We start from the raw sequence: 20,538 nt of genomic DNA, 5'->3' as shown, positions 1-20,538 counted from the left end.
TCTTTGTCGCGAACTATATGCAGACGTAATGAGACATGATTCAAGTTAATCATTCAAACGAGATATGCAACGGATAATGTGTCAGGACAACTAAAACGAGGACTTGCTACGGACGGCACCCTGCAAGTACACAAAGGTATTAGGATATGATTCGGATATCCCTGTGACCTGGTGTTGTCACTGGGATGTTAGTGTTTTTAGGCCCACGCGGATTTGCATGTGGTCCCCGCAGGTACTTGCAGACAACACCAAACGTCCCGAGGAGGTCTGCATGGTCAGAACATCCTCACCCCGAACAAGACATTCTGAGTACTTTTTGAGTGCATCACGCGTCCAAATGTTGTCATGAGGATGTCCCCAGTTCGTAATTTAGTGGACGACTCGAGGATGAAAATTCCTCAGATGTCCTACAAATGTTTTTTATGAACAAATCAAATAACAAATGTCCTATTGCCCGACAATACTATGGAATTTAACTCAGATAAAACCAGCTTTATAACACTCGGCTTTCATTACTTATAAACCGCAGGTTTATTAAATATATTGTGTTCAATAGCAATATAAGTAAGGAAACCATTGCGGCTGAAAAAATTATATGCCTTGAGGAGACATCTTAAGATATTTTCGTTGAGATGCCTACCAGACAGGTTTATTCCAGCCAGGCGAATACCGGCACGAGCACGAGACACGTGCCAGCCGCCGCGAGCCTCACGCGCAGTGATGCCAACTCAGGTCAACGTTTTATCCCTAAAATGAACCCCCAAAAATCTCTAGATTGAAGAAAAATCCCTAGCTTTTAGTTCTTTACTTGTTAATGTGGCGATTACATCTTTAACAAAGTCTCAACGCGGTTCACGCTTTGTTTCATGTCTTGTACATTTTATCAGAGATAAATAAATGTGTGTTAGCCGCAACTGTAGCTTTTCTCTTAATTTTTTGTAGAGTTACCATGCATAGAAGGTCCACAGAAGGCACCACCAGATAAAGGGGGAGTCAGCAACGATGCTCTCTGACTCCCCCTCTATCTGAAGTAAAATTCGAGCAAATGACTCCTGTTTCACCACACCGCCTTTTGAGCTGCTCCTTCAGCAGGCTCATCTTTACGCGCAAAGAACCCTTGCAGCCCTTTGTAAATAGAATGGAGTTGATCCCAAGAGCTGGCATTGTTTGCTAATTGCCCCCTTAACGCATCAAAGTATTTTGTTCAGACAACGTTAACAGTCTTTTTAAGATGCAGACAGAAAGACGAACACGTTTGACTTCGTGAAAGTCCCGTTCTCGCCTCAAACAGAACACTCAGAAGCGGTGAAATGGCGTACCTCACCGCCCAGTATTTAATTTATCAAAGTTTCAATCAAAGATCGTCAAATTAACAGCAGTTGGAGCGACTAAGAAATGACATCACGAGAACTTGACATCGTCAAAAATGTAGTCTTGCTAGTTATATAACAGTGATTCAGACGTAGAGTTGGTAATTACAAAATCAGAAAATGGTTCCTTAAAACTGAGAATATATATGTTGTTTTGGAATTGAGCAGCACGTTGAAACGAAGCGGTCTAGCAAACGCTTGATGTAGCATTCAAGTATGCATTTCAGCATGGCCGAAACTTTTTCATGGAGCAAGTGGATTCTGGTTTCTTCCGACTGCATTTCCTTATTTAGGTTAGTGAAAAAAGGCAGGACATATACTCAAGGAACTCGAGGTATAATTTCGTTGACGGGTCAATCAGTTTTTCTAGAATGGCTTCTGCAGCAAGCAGGCGGTCGTCAGTGGCGGCTTTTTTGAAAAACAAAATCAGGGCAGACATCTGCTCAAGTAAGCGTGTCACAACAACTTGTAGAGATGACAGCCACCTTGTTTGGCTTGGGTGCAACAGCTTGTGTGGTTTCACCTCTGCAAGCTTCTGGAATTCTTGGAAGGCAGATGTCTGCTTCGGCGACAAAAGGTAGTTGAAAACATCGCGTGCCAGATCCTCAACTCCTCTCGGAAAGTGTTTTACATGCATACGAGGTGCACAGATGCAACGAATGACAAACGCACTTCATAATGAAGGGGCCTGGAATTTCTGCCTGTAGCAGCGACGTGACGGAATGATGTGCACCCATCATCACGTTCGCTCCGTCAGCCGCAAAACCAATCAAATATTTGTCGTACGGAATTTCCGCAGCACTGAACACTGCCTTCAGGCTAGTGTAGAGAGGGCTGGCAGTCGCATCACTGAGTTGCACTAAGTCCAAAAACGCATCCATTATGCCGCCGTAGACGTTCATTACTCGGGCGACGAGGGACAGATGCTTCACCGTTGCCATGTCAGTGGATTCGTCGACTAGAAGTGAGAACTTCTGTTAGCGCAAAAGCTCACAGAGCCCTTCGCGACTCTCCTCTCCAAGCACATTCTTTATGATGGCAGCGCACTTTGTCCGGCGGCAACTTAAGTTCTTTTCAATCTGCGACTCGTCACACGATGCTTTGACAACATCAACTAAATGCCCCATGGCATTAAAGGGTAGATTGTGTTCCGTGATAAACGCCGCAAGTCTTATTTCAGCCTCTTTGACAGATTTGTCTACTTGAGTTTGCCCACTTATTGAAGGCATGGATGTCAGCGCGCGGGTCGATTGCCAGCTCGCAGCGCTTTTTTTTGTGTGTTTGGAGCTCGCAAGGTATGTCGATTTCGGATTTTCCCCCTTTGTAATCGGATCTGCATGCTTTGCAGGAAAAGAACAAGGGCCCTTTTTTACTGGCTGACAACCAGCCTCTGTACTTAGGATCCGCCTCCCATTTTGTCAAATATTTTTGGTCGTATGCTTTCGCTTTCTTTTTGCTTGGCTCACCTTCCCCAGTCTCCCGGTCCAGAAGTTGCCATCTGACATGCAGCACGTTTGAACGGATAAGGTACGCGGTGAGTGTAAACGTAGCGCGTTGATCCAGACAATGCAAGTCAACACTCAACTTTTTTCTGTCGTAGAGCAGCAGCCACTCGTAGCGTCAGTGATGACACGCACGACTAAACAGTTTGAAAGTCATATGGCTTCGTTTCTCCTCTCTGTGCAGCAGCCGATTATTTCGCGTTGAAGAACTGCTTTCGCCATCTATCGGTTTGGCACAACACCAAAAATAGAGGAGCAGTAACTAGGATTTTTCATATTTTTTTCTGTTCGGAAGGCAGTATAATCAGATACGAATTATAAGGCCTCAAAATCCCTAGATTTCACAAAAAGACGCTAAATCTTTAAAGGAAAGAGAAAAATCTCTAGATCTAGGGAATCTCTAGGGTTGGCATCACTGCCAATCACTAGAAGAGGCTAGAAGTTTTGACTAGTGTCGTGAGCAGGCGCCCTCGACAGCCGCCGCGCCGAAGCCTGTTTCGATGCTAGCGTAGGTGGCGCTGTTTGCGGCAGGCGAGGTAGGCGAGCAGAGAAGCCGATGCCGCCGCCGCCGCCGCAGCTCCTCGTGTCGCTCGTCGAGTGAAAGCGCGTCTTTCTGGTGCGCTTCCGCTTCGCTAATCTGTGTCTGCATTGTGACCACGATATTGTTTATTGTGTTAATCGAAGCGAATTTCCATCTTTCCAGCATTAGCCCAGGAAATCAAGTGCGAGGTTCAACATCCCGTGGACAAAACAAGGAACCTTCATTTCATTTCTGATTTTCCTAACATCGTAAAATATATAAGGAATGCATTTACTTCTAAGGGAGTCCAGATCCTAGGTGGTAATGCATACGTCGGCGTTATCAAAGAAGCTTGAAACTTGACAAAGACGCGCTTACATTGAAAGTCATGCCACATTTAACTTTATCCCATTTGCAGCCGAATGCATTTGACAAAATGCGTGTCTACCTTGCCTTCCAGCTGTTAAGTGATGAGGTTATGAAAGGACTTTTTTTTTTTTTTTACAAGGATAAGCTAGACAAAATTTTTCGTACAACTGAGCCAACAAAACGATTTCTGAAGCTCATGGAACGCTTGATATTTGTCATGACATCAAGGGTGCTCTCCAAAGGGCTTCGCCCAGAGGCAGCAAGTGCGAGAATTTTAGAATTTCTAACCTTCTTGAACGAATGGGAACGGTATGCCGCTCAGCACGGCGGTGGATTTCTCAGTGCAGGGACTGCCTTCGGACTTAGTGACGCTGAAAAGCACACTGTCACTTGTGAATTATGTGACGCCATCACTAAAATACAATTATTTCCTGACAGCCAATTTGAGCCAAGACAAACTGGAGAATTTATTTGGAATTGTAAGACAATCATTCGGCTGCAATGACCACCCCTCTCCAGAGCAGTTTTTGCTTATAGTAATAACCTTGCCTTCTACAATAATTGGCAAAGCCGCCAAAGAACGGAAATTCACCAGCTGAGGTTGCAATTTCTCTTCTGCAGCCCTGTGATGCAAGGAAAGAAAAGGCGGCACAGATAGCAAGCCTAATTGATGACCTGTTGGACGAGGGAAACCTGGCACATGCTTCAGCAGTGCTGCAAGAGCAGGACAGCATGTTTGACCATAAAGGCTGCGTAGAAAAGAAAAGCAACAGCCGACTCATTTTCTATGCCATGGCTACGTTGTCAGGAAATCACTGAAAAGATTCCCATGCCCCGCATGTGCATCTGCCTTGGCTATTTAATTTGCCCCTACAGGCTGATAAAAATGAGATCTAGAATGCCTCACTGACGAGGCAGGCTGACCATGGAGGTTTGGTGTACGCTCCAAAGCGCATTGAAGTGCTAGTAACTAAACTAGAAAATGCATTCACTGCTTTTTTCAGCAGAAACGAGCTGCATGCTGGGAGCATGATGTCGTTTTTACATTTTCTACAAGGGCATGAACTCCAAGAAGTCCGCGGCAACGAGCACTCCCACGCTCTTACAAGGGATGTGATTAAGTGTTATGTTTGACGAGGTTGCATTTTTTTACTAAGGCAATGAGCAAAGATAAGGCGTCCAATCGCGAGAAGCAAAATTAAAACTGCTCAAACTGAGGCGATGCCGATGGAACTGCATCAGTGAAATGTTCCTGTAAATAAACATTGCGTTAATATGTTCTGTTCCCTTATTTATGTGATTACATTAATGTATTCGGGGCTGTAACGACCATCCGTGAATGGTGCGTTCCACACGTGAGGCCGTAATTTCGCTCAATCGTTATATACAAGACGCGCTCAATTTCTTGGATGACGAGCCTTTCTTGTTTCTACGCATGTCGTGTTGTGCTCGTTCATTTCCCTTCGTCAGTGTCTTGTTGCGCACCTTTTCCTTGTTCCTTTTCCCGCGAAAATGTGTTAACCAAAGCATAAACAAGCAAAAATAGAAGCGCTCGCGGCTTCAACAGTCTATGCCCACCTGAAGCAGTAGCTTCGAAAGTGGTTTGCTGAGAATATCGCTGCTGACCGACGCCGCATGCACCGCAGAACATATGGACACTCGTATTATATTTTGTGCTTTGCCCAGACGAATATCGCAGCCGTTATAGCGAGATGCTCGCAGCGAAATGCGTTTCCCGGCATTGCTGCCGAGCGCGCGCACAACACACCTGCTAGCTGCAGCGCCATCTGTGAGCCGTCATTGCAAATTATTTTCTCTCCGCTGACGCGTTCACGACACTAGTCAAACCTTCTGCTACAACCAGGCAAGCGTTATTTCAACCCATGACGTCGCATCCGGTTTGAAGCAAAGACGTCACGTCTGGCAAATTTTTTGCTGTTTGAGCCGAGCCGAGCATTGCTTTCAGTAGCATTATGGCCGGTTGACGGAAAGAGCGCGCTATCGTGTTGCACGCGAGTAATTTGTTCTTGCTATCTTTTGGTATGTACATACTGAGTGATTGCCCGTTATCTGACACTCAGCATTCCGTTGTCAACTTCCTTGCGCCCGAATATTTTGTGTTAGCAGATAACCCAGGACTAGCGCTGAGCCCGCTTGCCCGGCAGTGGACCCAAAGGCTCGGGGGGAAAGACTCATCTGTTTTTTCGTAAGTTCTGCTCAAAAGCTCTGTGCAGTTCAACAGAAAAGAGCTTGCGCTGAGCGTGTTTTATACCTTTTGTCAATCCAGCCCAACGTAGCTCATGGTCATGTAAAACACGCATAATTACCAGCTTTTGCGTGCTCCCGAAAAAAGGCGGGAAACTTTTGACAACAGTCTAGTTGAACTAACCGTTTGTGCGATGAGTTTTGTACGCGGTCCGATTTTTTGTGGCTCCGCGGCTGGGAAAGTCTGTAGAGTGTAGAATTAATGCTGCCCTTTACAGTTGTGTTCTGCTGTTACAATTCGCTTTCTAAAACAGGTGCAAAAATTGCGGCGAGATAAGCAATTACGCTTTGGTGCCTGCAGCGCGAAACATGTTCTTTTAAATTCATATTTATTTCAGAAAACTGGACTTTAAAAACTGACTGGCAGTTTCCTGGTATGCACGGACCTTCCCGATTCCTGCTTCGAGTCCGGCGTTGGCTTGCTGGCGCAGAGGCTGAACAAATGGGACGTTAAAATGCTGAGGCAGCAAAGGCTCTAAGGCGCCACAAGGTGAGCCCTCAACCTTCTGTGAGAATTTTAAAATGAGTGCTGTGCCACCTGCGCCGAGCATTGGTTTTACGTGGGAAAGGTGCTTGGACCCAGGTAGCCAACTAAAATGGAGCGCATGAGGCAGCTGGAGAAGCAAGCTTAATTTTAAAGCCTCTAAGCTTAAGACTTTTTTACAGCTAATGGTGTAAAGAGCCCTTAAAGAGATGAACATTGTGGACAATGTGCTTGATGTCCTTTGACTGTTTGGAAGCTTGTGAGGTGCATAAAGCTCACAACGCACTGTTGCAGTGTGTGACAGGTCATTGTGGCGATACTAGAAGAAGACATAGTGCAGCGCAATGGGACAGAGAAAAGGAGCACACAGGATAAGCGCTTGTCCTGTGTGCTTTTCTCTGTCCCATTGTGCTGCGCTATGTCTTCTAATATGCTATACGAACAAGCCCAAACTACAACTTTGTTAAGATTGGTCATGATAGCTTTCTTTGATTTGGCTGCACTCTCTGAACTAGTTCTGTGAAGTTCCGCGTTGGTGTCGGCAGCGTGCAACAACAGCTCAGGCAGTTCAAATGCAGCTTGGCACTGACCGCTTCCAAAACAAATGGTCGAGTGCAGGCCCGATTGTCCAATAGCCTTGCTGTCGTCACGAAATTGCAACACACTGCATGCCGCCGACACCACCAAAATCCTGAAACACTTGGAAGAATTTTCAAGCAGCAAATCGCAATGAAGTTTTACCATAAACCTGCTCTAGGAAATGGTCGTTTCACAGAAAGAAAAAAAAAATCGTTGCATGTATACACACAGGCGACTTACGAATTAGCGCTGAAATGCTGCCCATGCGACTCGACTTGACCGCTCAGGTTTTCATTATGACTCCTCAAACAGTCACTCACCTCCTCTATGTGTAGGTCGAAGAAGCAGAGAACGTATGGTACAAGCTATTTAATGAAATGGTGACAGTTATTTGCTGAAAGGTTATGGCTTATGGGGGTTTAACGTCCCAAACCAACTCAGGCTATGAGGGACGCCGTAGTGAAGGGCTCCAGAAATTTTGACCACCTGGTGTTCTTTAAGGGAGCATAGACACCTAACTTTTGGGTGCGTGGTTTCTTCTTTTTTGAATGTAATGATGCCACTGCGGTGGCTCAGTGGTTATGGGGCTTCGCTGCTGACCCAAAAGACGTGGGTTCGATCCCGGCCGCAGGGGTTGAATTTGGATGGAGGCGAAATTCTAGAGGCCCATGTACTGTGTGATGTCAGTGCACGTTAAAGAACCCCAGGTAGTCGAAATTTCCAGAGCCCTTCACTACAGTGTCCCTCATAGCCTGAGTCGCTTTGGGACATTAAACCCCCATAAACCAAGCCAATCTTTTTTTGTAATGAGGTGTAAGGCGTTATTATACCCGGATTACCATGTGGTATGCTCCTATGGCTGCTAAATAATTTATAGCTGAATTTCTTTCTTGAGCTGTTTCAGTTTCACTAGCTGAAAGATGACTGTGACCTTAAAGAGAGGTTGTAGGTCATGTGAGGCGTGAAAAACTGCAATATAATTGGTGCTTCTACATTTGTTGTCATTCCTGCTCTTGAGGAAGGCTGGCTTCAGTACTGCAGTAAATTAAAACGATTAAGCAGCAATTATATCGCAGTTTTTCTCTGCCTCATGTGACCTAAAACCTCTCTTTGACGTCACAGCTCTCATTCGGCTGTTGAAACCGAAACAGCATGACAGAAATATTCGATTATAAATTATTTAGCGGTTGTAGGCGAATACCACATGGTGATTCATGCATAGTAGTGTCTTCCGCATCATTATAAAGAAGAAAATATGCCACCAAAATTAGGTCTCTATGCTCTCTTAACGTGCACTGGCATCGCACAGTACACGGGCCCCTAGAATTTCGCCTCCATCGAAATTCGACCACCGCGGCCAGGATGAAACCCGTGACCCGAAAGACGCGGGTTCGATGCTGGCCGCGGCAGTCGAATTTTGATGGAGGCGAAATTCTAGAGTCCCGTGTATTGCGATGTCAGTGCATGGTAAAGAACCCCAGGTGGTCGAAATTTCCAGAGCCCTTCGCTATGGCATCCCTCACAGCCTGAGTCATTTTGGGACGGTAAACCCCCATAAACCATAAAGCTTTCAAAAAAGAACTGTCATCATTTCATTGAATAACTAGTGCCATACCTTTCCCGCTTCTTCGACCTACACATGGGCACCGCCGTATTGCTGCACCGCAGCTGCGCTTCCATTTCGGCAAGTGCAAGCCAGCCTTGAACTAGTGCAGAAAGTGCAGCCAAATGGAAGAGACCTTATGATTATGTGGCTATTTCCTTTGCATTGGGTGGGCGACAGTTTTTGTCCTAGCCATTACATAGAAAGAAGAAACAAAAAGGAAACGTGGAAACATTCACTATTAAGACAACAGCTTTCACCTGCAGACCCCAAATGAACAAAGCCTGCCTGTATAGTGAACAAAGCAGCTAGGCTGTCACGGATCTAGCAAATTATAATTTTGAAAGTGGGCCTCCTGCTGTGAAACTGGCAACGTTTGTGCCCCTAGAGATAAGCAGAGGCGAGAAGCCACAGACGAATGTATGTAGGACAGGGAGCTGAACGAGGAAGTAGTTCCCATAATTGAAGAATACATGAAAAGACAAGGACGAGACACGTTTATGTTCTTCCTTCTGTGTTCGTCGTTTTGTTTTCACAAGTTAGGAGTAGATGTTTGTTGTAGTTTCACTTTTTTAGGAAAATGGGGAGAGGATTGTTCATCTTGAGACAAGTAGCCCAAAAGACAGAGCACAGGAGTGACTCACACAACATTAGTCTTTGCGTTTTGTTCCTACTGTTCTGTGTGCTTGCCCCCAAATTGTCCCCAAATGAGGCATTGACATGATCTTACGTGGTGCTTTGCTGGTAAAGGATGTGTGCTGCATGCATATGGGTGTGTGGCATTCAGATTCAAGCACCAACAAGACGTGTGGCTTCTAGTGCAGTAGGAATTATGGGAGGAAAAAGAGCCTCAAGGATGTAGATGAATAGTTTAGCTCTTCAGTTTGCCTTTTCTGAAAAATTTTGTGGCAGGAGGTTTTAGTACATGTCAGCCCACCCCTCATGTAATAGTCCCTTGTGGGCCTTTGAGGTACAAATAAATAAAAAGTAATGCCCTTTCAGACAGTATAATTTGCAGCTTTGGTGCAAGATTTTTGGTGGCCACTTCAGGGAGTGTTTGCCCAGAGCTTGTAGTGATTGCTTAATGGCGCTTGGTCCCAAGAACCGTACAGTTAACCAATTGCCCTCGTGCCTCTTGGTGAGAAAATCTGAGAGGTCAAAATGACAATTTACCATAGCTGTGAGCAGTAATGAGCTGGATGTATTGCCTAAGAGAAACGAGGTCATCTGCTTGACAGTAGTAAGAATTTTGGGTTAATTAGAGCATAGATGGCTTAACACCATCTTCCATATCTTAATAGATGTGGCATTGTTGGCATGTGTAATTAAAAATTTGTTTCGATGTGTGTGGCTGGTGAGCTGTCAGCTCTGGCATGACGAAGTTGTAAGCTCAACCAGAAGTACCTGTGCTGTTTGAGCTCAGGGCAAGAGCTTTGAGCGAGGCCGCTGCACTACGTCCTTGTTGTACATTTGGCTTTCATGGTACTCCAACTTCCTCCTTCCCCCACCTGTGTTAGGAATGTCGCCATGGGGCCGAGCAAAAGTGGTGGGGTATAATTAGAGCAGTGGCATGGCCATAAGGTCCATCCGAACAGCACTGCGTAAGACTTGTTTGCTGGATTGGCCCCGCAGTCAAAACTGGGGTGAGTTATGAGTGGGCCACTGTGGAAAAAGACAGTAGAGCAGCGGAAAACATGCCACGAATGGTGGAGAGCTATAGTTTGGAGGCAACCTTTGATGCCTTTGTTGCCATTGTGGTCAAAGTTATCTGTGCGACCATCAAGGGCAGCACCTGTTCTGAATGCATCGCATAGCAATAGATCAGAGCTTCAATTTTATAGTTGGATCATGGGCCTTACTGCAGGAGGTGTATGAATCGGTTCAGATTTCACATTGACATGCATCAAATTCAGCAACGTTAGTACTCACAGGTACAGTAAAACCTCATTAAGGCATACCTCGCGGCACTGTGGAAAAACTGTGTGCAATGCGGCAATATTGTCACGAAGACGACGAAGCTGGCAGTGGTATGGGAACGGAAAGGTCACGTTATAGGCGAGCGGCCATTAAAATCATCTCACTGCCATCATTCATCGCCGCTTATCATTTGGTGTGAGATGCGGGGTATCATCCCCATCCTGGTCCTGGATCTTCAGAGTCCTCCGCCTGCCGTTATCATCGGCCGTGTGCACCTGGTTCGCCCTGCTGTGCCCCAGCCCGCCGAACATGAACCGACCTCGCCGCTCACCCCAGTCCCGTCCCCTGCCCTGACCACAAGGCATGTTGACATAACAACGCTGCCACGACCCGAGACACCGCCCACACGTGAGGACACCGCCCCCTGCCCATGCCATTCGGTGCATTCAAGGGCTTCGTCCGTCGGCTACTGGCGACCTGTGTCCCGGAAGCTTCGTCAACCAGGATTCATTCACACATATCTTTCATCGTGGCAGCCAGCACTTCCCCCCATGCCATGTACCATCCTTCTCTGAACCCATCTCCACTGAGCCGTCTCTCCATCGGTGTCTTCTATTCACTATCGGGACAATCGCTCGGCAGCCCCGGGTAGTCTCACTAAAACGACGAAGCTGGCAGTGGCGCAGGAACAAAAAGGTCGCACTATAGGCGAGCGGCCATTAGAATGATCTCACTGCCATCGTTCATCGCCGCTTATTATTCGGCTGGTCGCCACTTAACAATATGCCCAAACTGAAAGCAGCCTGAGTATATCCGTTGACCTAGTAAAAGATGATACCTGAGGCATTTCAAAGAATGCGCAGGTGAAACCTTTTAATCACATAGCTACGAGTGCAGCCCTCGAAGGTATGTAAGCCAGGTCCCGTGTCCCAGCTGCTCTATTAGCCTTAGGCCGTATTTGAGTGAACAAGCAAGTGTCTAGCACGCATGCAGTTTTTTCCAACAGTACAAGTTTAGCTGTCTTCAGCTTCCATGTAGGCGTTACTTTCATTGGATGGCTTTTTACCAATGATGGAAGCAACAGTGTCAATACCAAACTGTGCTGAAGAAGTCTTGGTTTGCAGTGTCTAATACATCACCAATCGTGCAAAAAAAAATGACTCTCCGCAATGCGTCCTCTGCAACAAAATACCTCCTGTAAACAGGAGGTATTTTAGGAATACCTGCTCTATTCCGAGGCCTGGATTCAGAACAGTTGGGGATAAGAGTTAATGGAGAATATTTTAGTAATCTGCAATTCTCAGGTGATATCTCTAAGTCGCTCAGCAGATGAACTGCAAAGCAAGATCAGTAAGCAGAATGGTGGGTCTAAAGAATTAAAGGAGTATAGACACCTAACTTTTGGGTGCGTGTTTTTTTGTTTGTAATGATGCGTAAGGCGTTGTTATACATGAATTACCACCTGGTATTCTCCTATAACCACTAAATAATTTATAATAGCATTTCTTTCTCGTGCTGTTTCGGTCTCAGTTTCAACAGCCGAATGAGGACTTTGATGCCAACGTGTGCCTACAGGTCACGTGAGGCATAAAAATGCAATATAATCGCTGCTTCCACATTAGTTGTCATTCCAGCCCTTGAGCAAGGCTGGCTTCAGCCCTGCAGTAAATTACAACGATGAAGCAGCGATTATATCGGCGTTTTTCTATGCCTCACGTGACACAAAAGTACTCTTTGACGTCACAGCCATTGTTCGGCTGTTGAAACCTAAACAGCATGACAGAAAAAAATTATACATTATTTAGCGGCCGTGGGCAAATATCACATGGTGATTCATGCGTAGTAGTATTTTATGCATCATTGTAGAGAAGAAAACATGCCACCAAAGTTACGTGTATATATTCCTTTAACACGCAGAAAACCAAATGGAAAATGAACTTGGCCATTCCCTCCAATGCAAATGCTTTGTGGTGTATAATATTGTTACGTGGTGGCCGTCCAAAGAGTGAGGCGCGATGAACAATGGCAGAGTTATAATTTAATGGCCGTTGGCCTAGCGCGACTGCTCTGTAATGCACCACAGCCAGCTTCGTCGTCTTTGTCACAATATTCCTTTTTCTCAAGGACATTGTCACATGTAGGGAACTGGGTAGTGTGTCATTGTTTGCGTAAGTACTTAAGGACACTGAGAAGTTCCCTAGGCAGCCGCTGACCACACACCATGCGTGGCAAAATTACTTTTGAAAAGTAATTAAATTCTATTACTAATTCATTTCCTTGAAATCACAGAAGTAATTAAATTACATTACAAATTACTGGTCTCAAAAAGTAACGACATTACATTACAATTACCTGCCTTAAGTAATGAAAATTACTTAGTTTCGATGCTAAAATGTTGCGCATTGGTCATGGTTTGTGCAAAATTTCAAGTTTTTTGTTTGCACTGCCAATGAGCTTGAAAATGGGTGTTGGAAATTTTGCCCCTCTTTACTCAATTTGAACAGCCACTTTGCTGATGTCGATGGTCTTTCTCATATCACTCTTCAATCAGAAGTACATCATTCAATGTGTAATATCGTCCCACCATCCTGATTTTGAAGAATTTGTCATCCGCATAAACAGCCGGAGTACATTGACTGCTTATCCACGCATCATCCCAAAAGTGCACAGGGGTGCAGAGAAGCTGCCAGTTCTGCTGATATTCAATTGATTTGTTCTGCAGGCAAGTTGGTGGAAATAAATTGCATGTCAGTGGGACGCTGTTGCCTTTGTTGCCCTTAAGTTAGAAATAGGGCCTCAAATGAGGCCAAAAAAAACAACTCACGACCAACTTTCTTAGACGTGTCAGTTGAGACTTCTTGTCAGTGCGGCAATGTCAAAGTACTTGCTCAAGCACTCGCAGTGCATCTGTGCGAAGGTGCCATATGGCATGCCTTGGTCATGGCGCTCTTCTGGTGGCCATGCAGTGCGTTTGTGTGTGAGACCGTATGCAGTGCAGGAAGATGCGTAGCAGTCCTGTGACTGATATACAGACTTTTCACAAAGGCAGTGCTGGCGCCTGCGCGCACATCACCTCTCGTCTGCGTACGCCGCTTCCCTGGGGTGCTGGCTATTACTGGTGGCGCACTTTTAAGGCAAGAGCCTTAAGTGGCACTTTAATGCGATACCCGGCTATGTTGTCGATGTCCAGGAAAAGTGGTTCACAACCCCCAGTGACATCATCAGAAAAGAGAAAAATTTCTTCCGAGGGTGCAGAGAATTGAACCATGGGCCTTGAGACTGTGAGGTGATCGCGCAACCCATTGGCCACAAAACCGCGTTGCTTCGTGGCGAGTCATGATTTAATGTGTTGCCCTATGACTGTATGCTAATGAGTAGGTGTGTCACTAGAAAGGAAGGAAACAATATAAATTAAAAAATGAATGTTTTTCGCCTTCAAAGCATGGAAGTAGTCTCTAGTGCCCTCCGTAATTTATTTTATCTTTGGGAGTCGCCGCTGTGGCTCATTGGTTATACAGTAAAAGCTCGTTAATTCGACACTGACGGGACTGCGAAAAATTGTCGAATTAACCGAATGTCGAAATATCGAATGAACCACAAAAACCATGAAATTTGCCCCAGCATGACATACCTTTATTTGGCAAAGAAGTTTGTTATCGTCGTCTGCTTTTTCGGGCGAATTTGAGCAGCTACAATAGCTCTAACAGCTGCCAGATGCTCCGCGGCACGCGAACCATCCGGAATTTGTTCACAGAAGTCTTCCAGCACGGACAAGGCTTCTGCGGCTTCTTTCACCATGCGCTTCGGCATTTGGGGCAGGTGCTCACAATCGCCATCTTCCGACGAATCGTCGTTGTCGGCGCCTGTCACTTCTTGGATGATTTCATCCTCGGTCAGCTGACCGGCAATGGCGACACCATCATCGATGGACACGTAATCCCCGAGCCGCACGGCAGGAGGCAAAACGCTGCCGAAACAGCTGTCGTCTTCTGTGGTTGCGTCAGCTGCTTCTGTGGGCAGTTCCCCCACACCGCAGTTCAGTTGCACAAAACCGCTGTGCCGAAAGCAGTTCGCAATAACTGCTGTAGGCGTGTTGGCCCATTCGTGCGCCAGAATGTTCAAAGCGCTGAGGAGCGTAAGGTCGTACTTCTTCCCAGCTTCCATACAGAGAAGCCTGGGCACAAATTAAAGGCCCACTCACAGGGAGGTAGGCCTCACGTGCGTTTCTAATCCATCGCATTACGGCTTCTTCGAGTTCCGGGTGGGCCGCAGTCCGCAGTCGTTTCCTTTTGTCACCGTAGGCTTCACTGTCAAACGCCTCCATAATGCTGTTTTCATTCTTCACGTAAGTGGCCAAGGTGGTTCTTTTAACATCATACTTGACCATCACGTCAGAGCGTGAAACACCATCCTTCAGCACCTTCAATATTTCCACTTTCGTGGCTAGGTCCTTCGCCTGGTTGTACTTCGGCCGCTTTGCCGGTGTCGCCATCGGAGCAGGACGCGATGGCGAGGCGCGCAGGCACGGCGCGCTACGCACTAGAAAACAGCACAGTAAACACGCTGGCAAAGCACGCAATACCCAGAAAAGGCGTGTTAGGGTTCAATAACTGCGATCGTAGCAGCAAGAAACACGGGGCAACGACGACACGCCAAAACGAGACTTGCTGAAGATAGGGTTAATACGACGACTGAGCACGACTGCAAGAGACAACGAAGCACAAAGAAAGACACCGGGCGCTTCGGCCACTGCTAACCTTGCTTCCCTCGCCCTCTCTCGCACTGCTGATGACAATGACCGTACGGATGGCCTACGCTACATTCTTTTTTTCCAACTTTACAGTAGCGCCGCTCTTGGCGGGCCGTGGAACTAGGTCGAATTAACCGATGGGCGGTAAAATTTGTCCGAATTAACGAGAGTTTTGCCCCATAGACTCCTATATATAATTGTAGGGACCATGCGTGCAGGTCGAATTATCCGATTGTCCGAATTAACGGGGGTCGAATTAACGAGCTTTCACTGTATGGTGCTCGGCTGCTGACCCGAAAGACTGGTTTGATCCCGGCCTCAGCAGTCTCATTTCGGTGGAGGTGTAATGCTATAGGCCCCTGTACTGTGCGATGTCAGTGCACTTTAAAGAACCCCAGGTGGTCAAAATTCCTGGAGCCCTTCACTATGGCATCCCTCATAGCCTGAGTTGCTTTGGGACGTTAAACCTCATAAACCAAACTAAACCAAAGCAAATCTTTGTAGCATTTTTTAGGACATGTCCAGAAAATTTGGGACATTAAACCCCCATATACCCTACCTTTGCTTTGTATATGCTCATCTCCACAAACATGAGGCCAAAGCATGGCAGATGCGAGGAGAAGCATGGACTCGGTATCCAGCAAAAGTAATATTGCTAGTAATTGATTACTTTTCCATGAAATTACTGCTTGACAGTAGTTCATTACATCACTAAATTTCCAGGCCACAAAAGTAATGAACTACATTAGAAATTACTGAGAAAAATAATTTAATTACTGTAATTATATTGCAGTAATTTAATTGCTGGCTAGCCTGCCACGCACTGATTTCAAGGTGATTGCACGCTGCTTTTCAATGAATGCGAAATCCTGACATGATAGCTTCTGCAAATGGTACGAAACAAGGCCTTTTGCATTTTTAAAGGCAAAGGTTTGTGCCACCTTCCCTTTTATTTTTTTGTCCCCCCCCCCCCCTCCTTTTCTCCTTTCATATCTTTTTTTGGATGTTATGAATGCAATGTTTTAGCAACAAGCTTGAATTAGCCCCTATGAAAAATTTTTTTGCTGGTCTGCACGTGACTGTCTCTATGTCCAGGTTTTGAGCCATTTCCTAGTCCCTGGCATTTATTGGCACTTTCACTTCATTAAAACCTTTGTGAATGTGCTGGCACAAATTTTGAAAAGTTCCTTTTCTAGCACTTGCAAGTTGTTTCCATATTTTTGTTATCCATGGGGATGAAGTTTCATGGCATGTCCAGTCCGTCAAATATTTCTTACCGTTCTCAGATATTTTGTCCCGTTACACTTGTGCATTGTGGAAGAGCCGCAGCTGCTCTTAAGATGCTTTGTGTCTTTGCCTTTGTGCAGGGCAGCAGCGGCGTCTTCTCCACAATGCTCAAATGCGTGTGGGCAAAGCATCCAAAAATGATGACTAGCTTGGCTGGCATTTTCTCTTGGTATCTGAATGCATCATATGGTCAGAATTTGGCAAAATTATGGACATGTATGCCAGGGAATCATTTCAAAAAGTTCTCCAGGATTTGTATTGTGAATAAAAATAGCACAACACGCATAATTTTTGGTTTTGTGATACTGCAGATTACACGAATCAAGAACAGAGCAGCAAGGTTCTACTGTATTTCTTGGAAGGGCTGTGACGGTTTTAAAGGGTGTCTAGCAATCTAGAATTGTCAAGAGGAATTTCGTTTACCTGGAAAAATCGGGGAGTTGTGAGGGATACCGTCAAGAAAGTGGTCAAGTCTAGGAAAACGACGGACTGAAATTAACGCACAGACAGATCTGCTGCGAGTTTTAACGATACTGTGAGTGTCCAGCACACGGTCCGTTGTTATTGACATGACATATTTTTGCTTCTAATGAGTATTAGGCATGGCGGCTTGTCTGTTTTAGCTGTCTTTTTCTTGTCTTTAATTAAGTGAGCATTGTATATACTGGTTGGTTCTGTACAGGTTGCCACACTCCTCATTAAATTTGATCTGGTGCATATGAATAGACACAGCTACGTTCAAAAGTATTTTCTGTGGAATAAGCCGTAGTCATAGTAATGTGCAGAATTCATGCACTTTCAGTATGCTGATGCGAGGTGCCACGTCACCCCAGTGTGGCATCAAAATCGATCTGTAAATCTTGCTCTCAGGCCTCGTCAATCTTGTAGGCTATTGCAGAAACAAATAGAGGCTAGTTTCTCTGCGGTTCGAGCTGTTATGACGAGGTCGTATAAAGCTGTTACTTTTTGTGGAAATCGCTTGATGCTTGTCCTGTGCCATTGCTGCTATCGAAAGGGATGCCAGAGTGTGCCTTCATTGGAAAGGCAGTAAAAGGCAGTGCTTCTCAGTGATGAGCAAACCAACCTTTGTCAGCCCTCTTGTTCAAGGGTTCCTTCTTGAAAGCCTGAAGTATTCTTTTGCAGTACATTGAGCAGTGTATGGAGCCCCTGAAAGCATGCAGAGTGTTCCATTTTGAAATTTTCCAGAATTTTCTCAAAGTAGAGTTGTTTGTTTCTTTTGTGAAAGCACATGTAATGTCAGCACATATGGCCACCACTCATATGAACCATTAAAAGAAAGCAACAACTTGTGAGCATATTTTAACAAACTTCCAAATCTAAGACTCCGGATCACCCAGGCACTTTTCATCTAGTGAGAAGGGAAACAGCTGCTAAAATTCCTGCACAGATTCCTAGTTGAAATGTGCCAGCATCTGTGGGTCCGTTACGGCCAGGGATTCCAGTGTGGTAAAACCCATACACAAGAGTTAAGCGGCCCATGTCCCGTCAAGAATGCTGCATCTGGGGCAGCATTCCACAGCTGGAGGTGTCACAAGGGAGTGTGGAAGACGTCGTCTTGTTAATGCTCTCACTTTTGTTGTATCTTAAGCTGCTGTTCATAGATTTTTTGTGTCATTAATGTTTCTCAACAATGCCACATCACGTCATGCGCCTTTTCAGTGTCTGAACTGTGACAAGAGCATCTCCACCGCAGCTGTGGCCTCGTGCTTAAGTGCTCGCCTCGGCTACGGGAGGTCGTAGGTACGATTCCCGCGGCCTCCGGTCCACCAGCCAATTAATCCAATAGGAACAGGCGGTCCCCCAGCCTAGTGCTCGGCTCTCCAGGGTGCACTGCGTGGGAAGGATAGCCTGCACCTCAAAATTCCCGTCAAATGCGGGCACAAAAACGTCTCCGCGTGGTTAAAACCTGCAGTCCAAAACTCTCGCCTTGTGCCAGTTACAAAACTTATGTTCACTTCTCTAGCCTCAAGAGAGATGTGCCATAGCTCTCTCCGCTCACAAACCGCCTTCGAGCAAAGTGCAGCGGTATTTGCTTGCTACCGTTGTGGCTGGCGCACACGCATCGGCAGGTGTGCATGATGGGTTAAAAAAAAAGATGGGCTTCTACCGCACGAGGTGGATTTAGGGTTGCTTGATGGCGGAACTTATCTCTGATCCGTCAAGGCAACGGTTTGGTCGAAGACCCTTCTCCCAAGCATCTCACCCTGGGTGAGCCGAGCATCATGGCGGGAAAATCTTAAAACCGGTGGGTACCCGGTGGCACTGGGAATCGAACACAGCACCTCCCGAATGTGAGGTGGATGCTCTACCACAAGGCCGCGCTTCGGTGCTATGATCTTCGCCAAAAGGCTGAGAAATGAAAAGCCGAAAGATTGTCGTTCGGCAGCTTACAAAGTCAAGCTGTCATGTTTTTTCCTGAACACAGTTATGGCTCAGACTAATTGTACCATTCTACATGATTTTCCCTCATTCATCGAGATGCTCAATAAGCTTTAGGATGCGATAAATTATGAAGAGGAATGAAATGTTTCTTTTCATCACTGCATTTTGTGGAAACATGTTTGTATTGTAATTTCAAATATCTTTTTTATAATTTGAACTACTCGAAAATAAAGCATATCGCAGTACTGGCCGGCATTTCGAAAGGCCCTGGTATGTGCAGCATGTGTACGAGAGCAGACGATGCAACGGTCCCTGTGGCACTGCTTTTGGAGCCCACATGGCCAGGGTTGCTGCTCTTCCTTGGGAGTGACGTTATAACGCACCCTGACACTCAGAAACCGAAATCGCTCAGCATAAATAATGCAATATTTAATGCGCATATTTGAATCGCTGAGCACGTATCACGTGCCTGGTGGGAGTATGCAATGTTTGAAACTAAGAACACTCCAACCAAAAATTTGATGTCTCCGCCCCTTTAAGGTTTTGGGTTCAGCATACGGAGCTTGTGACCTCCTGTGTGCCAGTGTCAGAAGCCTTTCAGAAACCCTTTCGTTGTTTGTTTTGACTATTTTTATTCATTCTTGGTCTCTGCCTTGTACACACTTTTTGTGTGTGGTTTCTCCGGCACATCTTGAGCAATGTTCCTTTTATCCTTTTTTTTGAGGATCTCTTTAATGTCCATACACAAAGCCACTACAGGAGTGTGTGGGCTGCTGCTATAGTCTGTTGGGAGATGTCCTTATCTTTTTTTCTCTCATATGCATTCCATTTTTTTGTGTTTCTCTTAGTGGTTTATTCATTGCATTTTATTGTTCTGCGTTTGCATACTTTTTTCTCTTTTCATGGCATCCAACCCTGTGTATGACTGACACTAGTGGAAAGAGTGCAGCAGCCGACCTTGCATGACGCGGAATTCTCTGGTCCCAGGCACCTATTCCCTGTTCCAGGCTACTGGCTCAAGATTGTGCCCACAAGTCTGCACCTTGGCCTACAGGCAGAGTCGCATTAGGCCCACGTCGGCCAGGACTTCCTTGCCAAATAAAGTATTCCTACCGACGCGCCTTGTCAGTAATTGATGAAGCGTGTGAATAAATGAGTAACAACTTCGTTGGCCGTATAGAAAAACCGTGTTACAAAGCAGTTTTTTTTTTTTTTATGACGATACCCAGCCACCACATTGTTTCCTCTGAGTAACCTACTCATCTTTGAGGTAAGTGCTTGCCGTGTGTCGCATCACAGTCTGAAGTTTTGCTGCAGAACCGCATATTGCCTTCCTGTTTATGCCATTGCAGCAGAAAATTCTCCACAAAGCTAATGAAAAAAAAGAAATTTCGCCAACATACTGCTTTGAGACAACTGCTAAATGGGTGCTGAAGCCCAGTGAACATTGTAATTGAGGCCCTTTGAATTGAATGTTCTTTGTAGGTAT

General features: G+C 45.7%; 1 long non-coding RNA gene across 1 annotated transcript; it reads left to right on the top strand.

Moving 5' to 3' along the window:
- Positions 1–5,713: 5,713 nt before the first annotated feature.
- On the top strand, positions 5,714–20,233 carry LOC144094100 (uncharacterized). The gene is made up of 3 exons (XR_013306401.1): positions 5,714–5,967; positions 6,365–6,516; positions 19,985–20,233. It is a non-coding gene; the product is annotated as an uncharacterized LOC144094100 (long non-coding RNA).
- The last annotated feature ends 305 nt before the right edge of the window (positions 20,234–20,538 follow it).

The sequence above is a fragment of the Amblyomma americanum genome, chromosome 6, assembly GCF_052857255.1.
Source record: "Amblyomma americanum isolate KBUSLIRL-KWMA chromosome 6, ASM5285725v1, whole genome shotgun sequence".
NCBI lineage: Eukaryota > Metazoa > Arthropoda > Arachnida > Ixodida > Ixodidae > Amblyomma > Amblyomma americanum.
The sequence above is the reverse complement of the archived record's forward strand: the minus strand, read 5'-3'. Positions and strand labels throughout refer to the sequence as shown.